This window comes from Erpetoichthys calabaricus, chromosome 3, assembly GCF_900747795.2.
Source record: "Erpetoichthys calabaricus chromosome 3, fErpCal1.3, whole genome shotgun sequence".
NCBI classification, from domain to species: domain Eukaryota; kingdom Metazoa; phylum Chordata; class Cladistia; order Polypteriformes; family Polypteridae; genus Erpetoichthys; species Erpetoichthys calabaricus.
Genome location: NC_041396.2, coordinates 8,227,016 through 8,244,022, shown reverse-complemented (window position 1 = coordinate 8,244,022; position 17,007 = coordinate 8,227,016). Strand labels below are relative to the sequence as shown.

Here is a 17,007-nt window from a genome sequence, read left to right as displayed (position 1 = left end):
TTTTCAGTCGGCTAGCTAGATTACTGTAATGCACTCCTCTCAGGACCACCCAAAAAAGACATCAATGGATTATAACGAGTGCAGAATGCAGCTGCTAGAATCTTAACTAGAATAAGAAAATCTGAGCACATCTCTACAGTTCTGATGTCACTACATTGGTGACCTGTGCCATTTAGAATATGACTTTAAAATACTGCTTATGGTTTACAAAGCCTTCAATAATCTGCTCCATCCTCTATTTCAGAATGACTTTCACCTTAAACTCCAAATCGTAACCTTAGATCTTCAAATGAGTGTCTGCTTATAATTCCAAGAGCTAAACTTAAAAGAAGTGGTGAGGCGGCCTTCGGCTATTATGCACCTAAAATCTGGAATAGCTGACCAATAGAAATTCGCCAGGCTAATATGGTGGAGCACTTTAAAAAACTGCTAAAAACTCATTATTTTAACAAGGCTTTCTCATAGCTTCATCTTAGTGTAACCCTGATATTCTGTATATGCATTGAATTATCATTTTTTTCATAGCTCCACAATCTGTACTCACTCCTACTTTCTCTACTGTTCTTTTTCTGGTTTTCTGTGCTGGCGATCTGCGCCACCACCTGATCAAAGCACCGTGATGTCCCTACAGGTCTCATCCTAAAGCTGGCTGTCCGGCCACATGGAGTTACCAGGCATGAAGGAAATTAGACAGAAAGGCAACAAAAACCTAATTGTCCTCTGCTATGATATGAAAACCTGTCAGAAGGAAACCATCTTGTCAGCACTTCAACAGTCAGGCATTTATGGTAGAGAGGCTTGACAGAAGTAGAAGGCATACAACAGTTTAAAGGACCCTTAGAGCTTTAGGAAAAAGATTCTCTTGTATGATGAGACAAAAATGTAATTCTTTGATTCTGCCTAATACCATCTCTAAGGTGAAACATGGTGGTAGTAGCATCATGCAATGGGGATGCTTCTCAAAGACAGGGACAGGAACAGGGAGACAGGTTAGAATTGAGGTAAAGATTAATGCAGCCAAATACAGAGAGGTCCTTGAAGAAAACCTGATCCTGAATGCATGCCACCTCAGACTGGGATTACGGTTCACCTTTCAGCATTACAATGACTGAAGTGTACAGCCAAAACAAATCTGTAGTGGCTTCAGGACAAGTCTGATTGATTGATTGATCCATCAAAAGCACAGATTTAAATCTCGCAGAACATAGAAGATAGAAGTTCACAGATGCTTTCCATTCAGTCTAACGAAGCTTGAGGAGATCTATCAGGATCAATGGGATAAACTGCCAAAATCTAGATGTTGCAAGCTTGTAGAGACTTACCAATGAAACTGACCAAAGGCGCTTTTAAAAAGTACCTGCATTAAGGATCAGGACACCTCTATGAATGAGAAGTTTCAGTTTTTGATTTTGAATATATTTTCAAACCTTTCTCAAAACATGCTTGTGTTTTGTCATTATGGGTAATTGAGTGTAGACTGATGGGGAAATTGGTAAATTTATCCATTTTAAAATTAAATCTACAAAACAATACATTTTGAAGAAAGTGAAGAAGTCCGATTACCTTCTTAAGATAATGTAAGACCCTCAATTCTCATCAGAAAACAGTTGTTTCATTTTTAGAGTGAAACGTACTGCCTGTAAGATTTTGAAGTAAGAAAAGCAGAAAAAAAATTTGAAATGTGAACCAATGACTAACAGAGACAAAGTAAAGATATTTGTGAAACATGAAACAACAAACTGAAAAGAACGAAAGTTGATGTTAACTCTGAGAATGACTTGGGCTCAGAATTTCATGTAACTATGGTGTCACACACATACGCCTTGTAGACAGCTTCAATGCTCTGGTGGTGGTAATTCCTCACCGATCTGAAGTTTGGTGCTGTTTACTTGCATCTCTTTTCTTCTTCCCTCCATCCATCCATCCATCCATCCATCCATCCATTCTCTTCCGCTTATCCGAGGTCGGGTCGCGGGGGTACCAGCTTGAGCAGAGATGCCCAGACTTCCCTCTCCCTTGCCACTTCTTCTAGCTCTTCCGGGAGAATCCCGAGGCATTCCCAGGCCAGCCGGGAGACATAGTCCCTCCAGCGTCTCCTGGGTCTTCCCCGGGGCCTCCTCCCGGTTGGACGTGCCCAGAACACCTCACCAGGGAGGCGTCCAGGAGGCATCCTAATCAGATGCCCGAGCCACCTCATCTGACTCCTCTCGAGGCGGAGGAGCAGCGGCTCTACTCTGAGCCCCTCCCGGATGACTGAGCTTCTCACCCTATCTCTAAGGGAGAGCCCAGACACCCTGCGGAGGAAACTCATTTCAGCTGCTTGTATTCGTGATCTCGTTCTTTCGGTCACTACCCATAGCTCATGACCATAGGTGAGGGTAGGAACATAGATCAACCGGTAAATTGAGAGCTTTGCCTTATGGCTCAGCTCCTTTTTCACCACGACAGACCGATGCAGAGCCCGCATCACTGTGGACGCTGCACCGATCCGCCTGTCGATCTCACGCTCCATTCTTTCCTCACTCGTGAACAAGACCCCAAGATACTTGAACTCCTCCACTTGAGGCAGGATCTCGCTCCCAACCCTGAGAGGGCACTCCACCCTTTTCCGGCTGAGGACCATGGTCTCGGAGTTGGAGGTGCTGATTCCCATCCCAGCCGCTTCACACTCAGCTGCGAACCAATCCAGAGAGAGCTGAAGATCACGGCCTGATGAAGCAAACAGGACATCATCTGCAAAAAGCTTCTTTTTTTCTTCCCTCTACAGAAAAAATGATTGACAACCCTACCACCTCTGACATCACTTCCGCTCTCTGTCCACCTGGACCTGCCTCTTCTTGCCTGGCCTGTACTTAATCGTAAGTGTCGCCATATTGGATCAGTCACTCTTGACACTCGTGTCTTTGAAGGCATTTTTTTCCTTCTTAATGTGTATATACTTCACATTAGTTTTTCATTTATATGTGGTTTGCCTGCAGGTGCCCCAACTCTTTATGCTTGTTGGGATTTTCATTACAACAGTTAAGCCCGTGTCAGACTCAGGGTAACATGTAATGATGCACTTTACATTGTTAAGCAAAATAACTCAAGGGACAGTATTCTGCTGCCATCTAATGGATGAAATAACATCATGGTACAAAAAATAATTTTTCTATACATTCTAGCACTTCATGGTAACTCTTTTGTAATTCTTCAATATTCATAACTGGAGCAGAGCCTTCATCCAAAAACACAATGGCAAATGAAAAGCCCTACAGCATATTTTAGAACAAACTGAAACTGAACTATTGCTAGAATTGTACAGTAGTGACGATGATGTGAATTGATCACCAAACATTGACATGGATAGTGAAACTAACACCTGTCTGGTAGATCCCATCCTGCCTTGTTTCGGTGGTGTTCGTGTTTGGAGTATTCTTCTTACAACTGCAGACAATCCTGCTGAGTCTCTTGTCCATTTATGAGTAACCCCACTATCAAGATGCCTGTAGATCATGATTACCAGGACTATGATTTGTCGATGACAGTTTGGTGGACAAAATAGATGCTGAAATAAACCGGTATACTGAGCAGTGTCGGAAAAGTCACAGTAAACCATTTGCTTGTCACAGTCGCAGACAGACTGTCTTTGCAGATGATATGTGAGTGTTTTTCAGTCTCCTGATACAGCAGTTCATAGTGGGAAAGCCAGTCCAGAGATGGTGCTGGTCCACTAACTAATTGATACCCATCTTTGATGAAGTTAAGAGTGAAAATCGTTTATCACTCGTTACGAAATACCTACATTTCACTAATCATGACGACTATGATGAAGTTAATCATCCAGAAGCAAAACTGTACATACTGTGGGATGTGTATGAGGTGATCATCAAAAATATGCAAAAGAGTTATGTTCCCGATTGTGACTTAAGTATTGACAAAACACTTATGAGTTACGATGGAAGGCTGTCTAGGAAACAGAACATCACATTAGAATAATCTGGATGAGAGCAGGCCATTCAGCCCAATAAAGCTCACCAGTTCTATCCACTGAATTCTTTCAAAATAACATCATGTCAAGTTTTGAAGGTCCTTAAAGTCCTACTGTCTACCTCACTGCTGCACACTGCTTATTCCATGTATCTGTGGTTCGCCATGTGAAGAAAAACATCTTAATGTTTGTGCAAAATTTACCATTAACAACTTTCCAACTGAAAAGGCTCAGCTCTTTTAATCTTTCCTTATCCTTTGTAGTCCTGGAATCATCCTAGTTGCTCTTCTCTGGACTTTTTCCAGCGCTGCTATGCTATCACTTGATCAACTTCCTTTTGTTGTTTATACCACTGCTTAAGACAATAAATAGTAAATTTTTCCAGGCTTCCACTTCACATTCGCTGAAATTCTTTTTTTCATGTGCTTTTGCCATTGTCTTTTAACCAAACACGGATGGCGAAGGTCCTACTGTTATGCACAGGCAACATAAAAAATATTACAAAATAAATCTTTTGACGTTTGCTTGAACAGTGCCTATGTGAGTTGGCAACTGTTACTAAACAAACTGCACAAAGGTTGTGCACTAAATCTGAACCAGTACCTCAGTGGACATGTGACTTATCTCTTCTACTGCGATTCTGTTAACAGTTTGGCATTCACGTGTTTCTGTTACACATGATAACATTTTTTTGTTGTTGAAAATAATACTCAAACTTTTTTGCCCATTGTTGTCACACTAGGGAGGTTACCCAAAGTTGATTGGGACACAGACAGAGCAAACACAACGACAGACTCATATGATACTCTCACACTCAGTGCCTTACCTTTAATGTTAAGAACACAGTGGTCTTAATAATGCTGTAAGAAAAGTCAAGCATTAAAATTATATACTCTGAAAAAGAAATGACCAACATTCTGCTAAGGAATAAAATAAACACAAATTAATCAAAGATATCTCACTTAAACGTTTACATTTTAGGTGGAATCAAAAAGGAGACCCAGGAAATTCATCAACCACAAATACTACTACTACTAATAATAAGAAGAAGAAGAAGAAGAAAAAGAACAATTCTTTATATTTACATAGCACTTTCCTCATTATTCAACTTTACATAGTGAGGGGAGAGCTACAACTACCACCAATGTGTAGCATCCACCTGGATGGTAGAACAGCAGCCATTTTTGTAGCAGTATGCTCATCACACATTAACTGTAACGTGGTGCAGGGGTGAGAGATACTTAGCCAATTACAGACAGGGGATGATGAAGGGACCAGATTGACTAGGCCATGGTGGGCAATTTAGCCTGGATATTGTGATACACCCTGCTCTTTATGAAGGATCTGTTATGAGCACAGAGAGTCAGTACCTCGATTTTACATCTCAGCTGTCATTTTTACAGCATTGGACAAATCATCGCTGCTATCACTGACTGCAGAAGCTCACAGTTTTGTATTTTCTGTTGGCTTCTTCAAAGAGAAACTCATATCCTCTGTGTGTCCTGATAATTATACACACAGATATTATACTATTTCTGCCTTGCACCCCACATACTTTTTGAACTGTATTGTATTATCTTTTCTTTGCACTGTAATTTTGCAGTTTAGTGCAGAATAACAAAACTTCTCAGTTATGCCGTAATGACATTGAACTGAATTTAAAACAGAGCTATTGGGCCATGGGTGGGACCAGAGAAAGAATTTAGTCAAGAAAAAGCAAAAGAAGAAGACTGGGGTGGGGAAAGAAAAGGGTAAGTTAAAGATAAGAGTGGGAACACTGAATATTTAGACAATGACTGGGATGAGGAAGACATTTGGCAGATTTGATGGTGTGACGAATTGCTCACATGGGCCAGTATAATGCAAGAACAGGGGGAGACAACGTATTAAGAATATATGTTCCCCCAATTTGCTTGGTACCAGGATCACTGGGAGATGCTTCTTGTATAGACACCCGCAAGGAATGTTGGGAACTGCAATCAAGTGGAGAAGCCTTTCTGTGTTCTGTGGGGCCACCAGGGAATCCTACTGGGATATATGACCTAAAAATGCTTCCAACAGGTTCTGCCCTGGCGCTGGAAGTACTTCCGTGTCTATGATGAAAGGAGCAGCTCAACCTCATCCTAGCAAGTCAGAGATGGGTGTGGAGGACGGACAAAGCTCACCTGAGAGGTGTGCAGGATTGTGAAGAAGCTTTAAATTGTTGTACAGTGGAGCAAATGAACAAGGAAAAAATGTTTCAGGTCTAGTAGTATCCAACTAAAAGATAGTCTTGTGTGTGTGAATAGGAGAATCGATAGGATGAGGTGTTGGTGAGACTGTAGTTCATGTAATTTGTCCATATACTCCTCAAGTGGGCTGTGAGGAAGAGAAGAAGGATATTTTCTGGGCACAAATGGATGAAGAGCTTAGCACAGTACAAAAGGAGGAAAAGGTGATTGTTGGTGGTGATCTAAGTGGGCTTGTTGGTAACAGTAGAGAGATGTTGAAGAGTAGACATGGAGTGTGTAAAATAGGGGAGAGAAATGGGGAACGGGAACGGATAGTAGCTTTTGCCATGGCATCTTCTTTGGTAATAGTTAACACATTCTTTGAAAACAAACTAAATCAACTTGTGAAAGCTGATTTTGGAAAAACAAATAGACTTTCTAAAGTGTAGAAGATTTGTAAAGTCAGAAATGATAAAATTGTGACAGTGCAGCATAAAGTGCTGGTGATGGATTGGAACATCAGAATCAGCAGGAGAGCAAAACCAGAGCAAACAACACCATGGATAAAATGGTGGAGATTTAAAGATCAAGAAGCTTATGAACAGATTGAAAGAGAATATGTGGAGGAATGGTGGAAGAAGAATTTCAAAGTGTGCAGGATATGATAAAGGCTAAGAAGGAGGCAAATAAGACATGGTACCAATCAGGGAGGGTGGATGATAAAGAAATGTATTGGTATACAAACAAGGAAGCAAAGAAGGCAGTGGCCCGGGGACAGGTTTGGAGAAGGTGTATGAAAAATTGGAGACAAAAGAGGGGCAAAGAGAAGGACCTTTAGAATAATGAAGATGAGGAACAACGCTGGGAAGGATTTTAGTCAGATAAAGCAGATAAAAGAAGAGCAAGGTGCGGTCTTAAATGAGAATGATAGGATGAAAAATAGCTGGAAGAGGTACTGTGAAAAGAAGAAGAATGAAGACAATCAAATTGTGGTATTTGGGGTTGGAGTCTGAAATGAAGTACCAGTACCAAGAATAAGGTGGGCAGAAGTAAAGGAGGCACTAAAAAGAATGGAAAATGGAAAGCAACAGGACTGGATGAAATACCAGCAGAAATGTGGAAGAGGTTAGGAGAAAAGGGACTAGATGTGTTGTGGAATATAATGTAGAAGATCTGAAAAGGAGAGAATATCATAGGAGTGTGGGAACAGCGTGACTGTACCCATGTATAAGGAGAAGGAGATATTCAGGATTGTAGAAAATATAGAGGGATAAAGCTAATGCCACATACAATGAAAATTTGGGAAAGGGTTAAAGAGAGAAGGCTTAGGGGTGAGACCTCAATAGGGGAGGAGCATGTGGTTTTATGCCAGGGTGAGGAACAACTAATGGAGTCTTTGCATTGAGAAGCTCATAGAGAAGCATGGAAACACATGAAGGTTTGCATATGAAGTTTATTGATTTGGAGAAGGTGCCATGGCAAGAGGTGTGGTGGTGCATGAGAAGCAAAGGAGTACCAGAGAAGTACTGTATGTGAGGATTGGGCAGTTAAGGGAGCACAGAAGGAGAAGACATTAGATGTGGCAGAAATGAGATTGTTGAGATGTTTATGAGGAGTTACAAAGAAGGACAGAATAAGAAATTAGATAATCTGAGGTTACAACAAACATGGGAGAGATATCTACGAAAGTATAAGAAAGATGGCTGAAGTGGTATGGACATGTGATGAGGAGAGACAATGAATACGTGGGCAAAAGAGAGATGGGAATGGAAAAGAAAATGAGGGTTGCCGAAGTGGAGGAGGATGGATAAAGTAAAAGAAGATCTGAAGGAACAGAGTCTGACTATGGAGGAGATGAAGGACTGAGCTGTATGGAGAAAGTTGATCAAGCACACCAACCACACAAAGAAGTAGGAAAAGATAAAGAGGATGAAGAAGACAGAAAATAAGGAGAAATCATAACAAGTTTTGCATTATTGGAGAACAGACATTACAAATGGCCTATATGGGGTGCCACCTTTTCAGCTGACAGACAGGTCAACAACTGAGGCCTGAAACTTTCGTCAAGATGGACAGGAGTGAAGTGTATTATGGGAAAGCTGAAAGGCAAAGCAGGAACTTAGAATGTTTTGTACAGGCAGTCTGTTTGCAGCTTATTGCAGGTTTTGATTCTCATTCAACATTCCTGTGTTTTGAGAATCTTCTAGCAGAAGAAAGCCTGATGCTCACTCTTGGTGACAAGTGGGGAGAGGCTGCCTGTTATTAGAACATTTATCAAAAAGAGTCTCAGTTTAGTTTTGAGTTTAGTTTTAGTTCAACTACTGCTTTGCTGCAAAGTGAAGTGTTTGCTTGTGGCGTTCCTGAAACTGTGAGAGGAGTCACAGACATTAAAATGGAGACTGCTCTCTGGCGTTTGCCATTGCCTTTTAACAAAACACTGAATGGAAGGGGCTATTTACGTTAATTTGCATATTCAAATATGCAAAATCTGGGGAGGAGTTCGAGGGTTGTGGGCACTTGCATGTTTGTTAAAATCTTTATTAGTGGGGATTTATAAAGGGGAAGTGCATAGAACTTTGCTTACTCACAGTTTCATGTATCTGAATTTTTTTGGGCCTACGCACATTTCTAGTGTTGTCCACATGCATTCTTTAAGTGTGAATTCTACTGAAGGCATTATACATGACCATGTAGAGAAAGTGTTGTCATTTCTATATGATGTGACCTTAACGTATGCATACACTCTAACATGATAGTCTCTGATGTGCACTTTAATCACGTCTGATTTGTTTGATTTGCAATTTTAAACTGTAGATCAGAGGGGGAAATCAAAGAAAAATGTGCCTTTGTCCCAAACATTATGCAGAGCACTGAATAAACAAGCAGAACAAAGCATATTGAATAACGAGGTAAAGTTCAAATTTGAATTAGGTTCATATTTCATAATGTATGAAAACTTACTAGGAAAGCATTTTCTATTCGGAGCTCCCTGAAAGAGAAAAACATGTGACTGATCAGAAAGGTAAAGCATTGGACTTCAGTTTTCTATATCAATGATATCTTCACACGAAAAATCAAATAAATTAAAAATAAACAATCCCTAATGGGCACTCAGATGACTGAGAGATGTTCACATCTGTAAGAGAGCAGCTACTCCATGGTTGGTTTCAGTGCATTTTAAAAGCCTATGGTGATCAATTAGCTGGCATTTTTGCATACATTTTGTAGACCTCACTGACAGAATGGATGTTCCTACCTGCTCCATAAAGACAACAATTTCCCCTTTCCAAAAGAAAAAACAATGAAATTCCTGGAGAAGCTGACATATTGAAAATTAAATGATATGTAGACCTCTTAAATATTATCAACACCAAGTCAATACATTACCTTTCTACAGTGGATTCAGAAAGAATTCAGACCCCTTCACTTTTTTACCATTTTGCTATTTTGAAGCCTTGTGCTAAAATCATCTAAATTAATTTTTTATTCATCAAGCAACACCCAATACCCCAGAATGACTAATAATAAAAAAAAAAAAACCCATTTTTGCCAGTCTCTCGACAGCCCTGATCAGAGCCTTCATTGACTCAGTGAAGATCACAGTATCGTCAGTTATGTCAAGATCAGTGAATCTTTCTTCACTAACAGATGTCCCACAGCCACTGGACCCCACGACCTTGCCCAATACCCAGTCCATGTAAGCATTGAACAGAGTAGGAGCAGAACACACCGCTGATGAACCCCAGAATCAACTGGGAAAAATAGAGAGGTTCTGCCTCCATTTTTGCAAAGCACTCACAGTACCAGTGTATAGGCCGGCCATGATATCCAGCAACCTTGAGGGGATCCCATGAACCCTCAGGATGTCCCACTATTAATAATATTATTACTATTACTTAATAAAAACATACTTTTTATTTGAGTCTGTAACACCCAGTGTAAAGTTTTGCTACCTGTAAAAGATATCGCTTAAGGGATATAAGCAGACACACAGACGCTGGTGATTCACGTCTTCTTGGTATCTTCTTGTCACTTGAATTTTTTGTTATTCAGTTCTTGAATAAAATCACACTTGTTTTGTTATACCTTTGCGAAAGTGTTTATTTTATATTCCAGTAGCCACTTGAATGACATCGAATCAGTCTCTGCCTCTCTCTCGCATGAGCACACACATCCATGCATGAAAATGTCACTATTTGAAAACACTATGCCATTTAAACACGAGTTGTCACTTGAACATGTTTTGTTTTATCGATCTTGCCCGTACTCCACGTCATGGTGTATGGTACGGGGAATGCAGACAGACTTCTTCTTTTTGTGCGCATACACTGTCAGCATGGCACTGCCTGATCTAAACACTAGTGTGAAGAATTGCTTGTGTACTAAAATGACTGCAGGTGGTAGTTCCTGTCCCATTTTATCTATGGTGCCAAGCAGAACTGTGTTGCGGTGCAGCATTCAATTAGCCAGAGAAAGTGATGTGAAGAAGTTATCTGTTGTTACCGCTCTGCCTTTGTCCAGAAACGACTCCATAAGCTTTATGATCACAGTCTCGGAAAGTCTTTCTGCCATGGGACGACTGGAATGTTTTTCTAACTAAGAAGAGGCATTTCACGTGTACTTTGTCTCCAAATCTGACGCAATCCAAAATTTACACCAAATTTGTCAGGCTTGGTTGAGATGTATTGTAAGAAAGGACAACGGACCTTGGTTGGAACAGTTGCTCATCAACAGTAATATGTTGCCCTGGGTTGTAACTCAAAGCACAGTTCTGAACAAAATGTTTCCAGATGCAGATGTTGTTTTTCACACGTTGTACACGGGTGTCTTTGTTGTCAAGACGCAAATGGCGCATGATAGTCTGACAGCGGTCACGGGGCCTTGTATCTTTGATTGCCATTACAACAAATAGCTCTGAACAGGCATCAACCACAGCACCAACTGTGGTCATCACTGCTCTTGTGAAAAGAATGGAGATAAACGCCATCAATTCAGAGAGGGAGAGTCAAGTTCATTGCACCACATGAATGTCACTGACAGAATAAAACTGAAAAAAACAAAAAAATGCTAACTTCTTAAAGTAGCCAAAATGTACACCTTGTGTTACAGACTCAAATCAAATGTATGTTTTTATTATATTATAGTAATAATAATAGCAGCTCACTACTCAAAATGAGGAACACCCAGACTCAAACCTGCAACCTTTTGGTTATAATGCAGCAATTCTTACCTCTGCAACATCCAAGGAGACATGTCAACTTTCTGTGGATGGACATTTTAGCTTGGGCTTTTAACTCATTGACAGCAAAATGGAAATTGAATGTTTTCTTTTTCTTTGGTTATATTCTTGAATAAAAGCACACTTGTTTTGTTATATCCATCCATTATCCAACCCGCTTTATCCTTACTACAGGGTCATGGGTGTCTGCTGGAGCAAATCCCAGTCAACACAGGGCGCAAGGCAGGGAACAAATCCTGGGCAGGGCGCCAGCCCACCGTAGTGTTTTGTCATACCAATTGTGAAAGTCTTTATTTGATATTTGCACTAAAATCTTCATACATTATACACTTCACGTCATTATTACTATAACATGGAAAAAGTTTCTGTTTTAGTTATGTGTTCAACATTTCTTGCCTCTAATTTCCAGTCATCCAACATTTACGTAGATCATTGTAGAAACCAAACACACATGAAAGGTATGTATTTGAAATAACTATATATTATATACCCTACCAGTAAACCCCGATTCTCTAAAGAATCGCAAATCCAAGAATGGCAATTACTTTCTGTTCCCTCCAATCTTTGTAGGAATGTAAGATCATGGAGGGTGGGAGCGTCCTGGGAAAGTTTTCATTTAATGAAAGAAATATATTTGTAGTAAAGCTGTTTCTTTTTGGAACCATGACTCGTTTGGTTCTGATGTTTCAGAAGCGCATTGTAGGCGCCTTCGTTCATTGTTTTTATCCATGCAGTCTCATTTTTGTTTTTCTATGGGTGTGTTGTTAGCTAGATGTCGTTTGCTGTTAGGAATCATAATTGAACCGCTGACCACAGGCACTGTGGAGTAGCTGACTGCTGGCACTGTCAGTAGTCACCACTACCTCAAGTTTAAATACATACACATATATAGATAGACGCTGCATTCACTGTGTTTCCCAGTAGACACGATACGTGAGCCTTACTGCGAGTGGCAAAAGTGCCATTTAAACTAATACAGTTAGACGTGGAAACCGGGTTTTCTGATGAAAAAACAATAAAACAGTATCGTTTACATACAACAGATTTTGGCGAATCATTTAAATGCAATTATTAATATCCATTAATACACTAATAATGGCAATTATTAAATAATTATAATTATTATTATTATTAACCATTCCTCCCATATAAGTAACATTTCGGGGACTGCCTTCACACTCCTCTCGCTCACTCAGATCTTGTAATTTGAGAGTATTCAGTCTGGCAATATGGTGCAGCCTTAGTTTGTGGAAGACAGACACAACTAAAGACACGAGCATAAAATGATGGTTGTCAATTTCAAACTGTGTTTCCTCAATGTGCTCCTTGAGAAAAAACATCATCAAGTTTGAGACATGTTAACAGCTAACAATAATCTACATAGTGACTAAATACGTTTAGTCAAAACGTTGTTTGGAGGCTCACTTGAGCACATAAATGCATAGCTTTGCTATCTTAGCCTGGCTTAGCTAAAGTAAAGATTATAAAACGGGATTTTCTAAAAGCCAAATATAACCAAAACAATTGTTCAGCCATACCTATGAAATGTAATCCCCCGAGATCTGGTTTGGAGCGTACAGCGGTTTGTACAATCCCAAGCAGCACATTATTCATTACTTCACTCCTCAGCAGTGCCACTCAAAATATGGCGGCGACGTTGACGTACGATTCTGGTAGTCATGAGGCGTGTAGTTATTCTATGTCAATGTTTAAATATGTCACCATGGCATACTGTTGGCGTACACGCTTTACGTCAAGTTTAGTTTACAGGTTGTGTTGTGTTGTTTGGGCGCTACCTACTGAGTCTGGGAAGCCTCTGGGGCGCTGAGTCGCAGTGCGCGTGCGCTTTGATGCATCTGTCGTCCTGCGTCCGTCATCCTGCGTCCGTGCATATATACAACTGTCATTTAGTAATATAGATACAACTCAAGGCACCTTAGTCCAAAATAAACAGACTTGAGCTGGGAGATCTTCAGCTGCGTCAGTGGAGGAGGATGGGATAGCATGCTGCTTACTTCTTGTGTTGATTGACACTTTTACGAAACAAAGACGCAGAGGAAGAGGTGCAAAGGAATTTACAACCCGGCATTACAACTGTTTTCATAGGCTTTAGGGATTTTATTGTTGAAAAAGTTAAAGGAACACTCTGAAAACACATCAGATCTCAATGGGAAAATAAAAATCCTGATGGCTATCTCTACTGCTATGGACTGATATGGTAATGTGTTAGGAATGAAAGAATGCCACATCGTTTGATGGAAATGAAAATTATCAACCTACAGAGAGCTGATTTCAAAGACACCCCAAAAATCAACGTGAAAAGATGATGCGACAGGCTTGTCCATTTTGCTGAAATTTCATTGCAACTCCAAATCATACTCAGTAGTTTGAATGCCCCCCACTTGCTTGTATGCATACCTGACAACGTCGGGGGGGGGAGGGGGTAATGCTCCTAATGAGATGACAGATGGTGTCCTGCGGGATCTCTTCCCAGATCTGGACCAGGGCATCACTGAGCGCCTGGACAGTCTGTGGCACCGGATGGACCGAAACATAATGTCCCAGAGGTGCTCTATTGGATTGAGGTCAGGTGAGCGTGGGGGCCAGTCAATGGTATAAATTCCTTCATCCTCCAGGAACTGCCTGCATACTATCGCCACATGAGGCCGGGCATTGTCGTGCACCAGGATGAACTAAGGACCCACTGCATCAGAATAAGGTCTGACAATGGGTCCAAGGATTTCATCCCGATACCTAATGGCAGTCAAGGTGCCATTGTCTAGCTTGTACAAGTATGTGCGTCCCTCCATGGATATGCCTCCCCAGACCATCTCTGAACCACCAACAGACTCGGTCATGCTGAACGATGTTATAGGCAGCATAATATTCTCCACGGCTTCTCCAGACCCTTTCACATGTGTCACATGTGGTCAAGGTGAAACTGCTCTCATTTGTGAAAAGCACAGGGTACCACTGGTGGACCTATTAATTCTGGTATTCTATGGCAAATGCCAATTGAACTCCACGGTGCCAGACAGTGAGCACAGGGCTCACAAGAGGACGTCAGGCCCTCAGGGTAATCTCATGAAGTCTGTTTCTGATTGTTTTAACACCAGTGACCTGCTGGATGTCATTTTGTAGGGCTCTGGCAGTGCTCATCCCATTCCTCCTTGCCCAAAGGAGCAGATACTGGTCCTATTGATTGGTTAAGAACTTTCTATGACCCTGTCCAGCTCTCCTAGAGTAACTGCCTGTCTGTCTCCTGGAATCTCCTCCATAACCTTGAGACTGCGCTGGGAGACACAGCAAACCTTCTGGAAATGGCACGTATTGTTGTGCCATCCTGGAGAGTTGGACTACCTGTGCAACCTCTCTATGGTCCAGGTATCATCTCATACTACCAGTAGTGACACTGACCAGTAAAATGCAAAATGAGTGAAGAAACAGTCAGGAAAGATGAGGAGGGAAAAATGTCAGTGACCTCCACCTGTTAAATCATTCCTGTTTTGGGGGTCGTCTCATTTTTGCCCCTCTAGTGCACCTATTGTTAATTTCATTAACACCAAAGCAGCTGAAACTGATTAACAACCCCCTCTGACTACTTAACTGACCAGATCAATAGCCCAGAAGTTTCATTGACTTGATGCTATACTTTGATTAAAAAGTGTTCCTTTAATTTTTTTGAGCATTCACCCATTAAAGCTAACACCCCAGAGATCTTATTATCTTTATATGCAGTAAAAGCATTTGATATGGTCGAAAGGGACTATCTTTTCACCACTTTGCACAAATTTGGGTTCGGCCCAAACATATGTGCTTGGATCAAACTACTTTATACCAGTCCAGAAGCCTCAGTTCATATTAACAACATTATTTCAGAGTAGAATGTGGTACCCAACATGGTTTTTGATACCCACCTTTTTCCACCCTCTCAAATATACAATTGAGCTCCATATGTGCAATGCATTCAATCGTTCAACTTAAAATCTTTTATGAAATGCATTTATCTCATTTCAAATTGTCCAAAATGTTCCCAGGGCAAGATTCAGCCTGTGAACGATACCATATTGATCCATCTTGCTTCTTGCTCTGGGCCACATGTTTTAGGTGTGCACCAAATTAACAAAATTTTGGGCAAAAATCTTTGGATGCCTATCAGACAGCCTTGGTGTCACAATCCCTCCTAACCCATTAACAGCTGTGTGTGGTGGGCTCACAGGTGGGCTTACAGTGGAGAAGGACAAACAAGCGGTTATTGCCTTCACTACACTATTAGCACGTAGTCTTATCTTGCTCAACTGGAAGAATCCCACCCCACCACTCTTAAGTCAGTGGGTGACTGATGTTCTATACTACTTGAAATTGGAAAAATTCTCACTTAAAGGATCTGTTCAAAACTTTTTAAAAATATGCCAGGATCTAATCAATAACATTTTAGAATAGGCTTCCATCTCAGGAAAAACGATACCCTCCCTTTCTTCCTCCTTTTATAGCGTAGCTTCAGTTGCTGGTCTTCTCTCTTTCTCTTTGGTGGGGGTTGAATTTTGCTTTGATTTGTTAAGTTTGATGGAATGTCATCTGTTTCTGATTAAAATCAATTAAAAAACATCTGCAGATGTTAAATGTACACAAGCACTGCTCTCCTGCTAACTCCATAGTTGTTTATACAGTATGTAAAATTGAAAATCAGCAAGAATTTAAAAGCATTTCCTTCAGTTAACTGCTATGTCTGAGAAGACTCTGCAATACTCATTTCAAGTTTAGAGTGAATGAGCTAAACTGACTAGAAATATAGAAGGAGTTGTCTAGTAGATTATTTAATAGTAGAATAATACTCACCGCAGCCACAACTGCAACAAGCATAGCGACGGTGGCGAGGAGGCAAACTGCTTTCACAGCGAACATGGTGATGATTGTCTCAGAGGATGAGGTCACAGGATCTCTAAACGCTTGGGCGTATTATGCACTTTTATATATTTAGACAATGCAAATTCATCAATGAGGAAATAAAAAAGTGATCTCACTAATTTGCATTGATGTGTAAGATGGGCACATAATAAAGCATTTGGCTCTTTATCAGTAATTCACAAAATCTGACTATTTGGACTATTTAGTTAGTCAGTCAGTCAGTCATTACCTAACCCGCTCTATCCTAACTACAGGGTCAAGGGGGTCTGCTGGAGCCAATCCCAGCCAGCACAGGGTGCAAGGAAGGAACAAATCCCGAGCAGGGTGCCAGCTCACCACAGGGCGCACACACAAACACACACACACATCAAGCACATACTAGGGACAATTTAGAATCGTCAATGTACCTAACCTGCATGTCTTTGGACTGTGGGAGGAAACCGGAGCATCCGGAGGAAACACATGCAGACACAGGGAGAACAGGAAAACTCCACGCAGGGAGGACCCAAGAAGCAAACCCAGGTCTCCTAACTGCCAGGCAGCAGCGCTACCACTGTGCCACCATGCCGCCCTTGGACTATTTAATGTAGCTTTATTAAGCAACATCTTTATTACAGGAGTTTTACAAAGGAGAATAAATGATGCACTTTAAAGTGCAGAGACGACGTTTAGTTCTAAAA

At 40.9% G+C, this 17,007-nt stretch overlaps 1 long non-coding RNA gene across 3 annotated transcripts in view; it reads right to left on the bottom strand.

The window, feature by feature from the left end:
- LOC127527032 (uncharacterized) overlaps positions 1-17,007 on the bottom strand; it is a 105,630-nt gene that overhangs the window by 78,988 nt on the left and 9,635 nt on the right. The gene's annotated exons all lie outside the window — the stretch shown is intronic.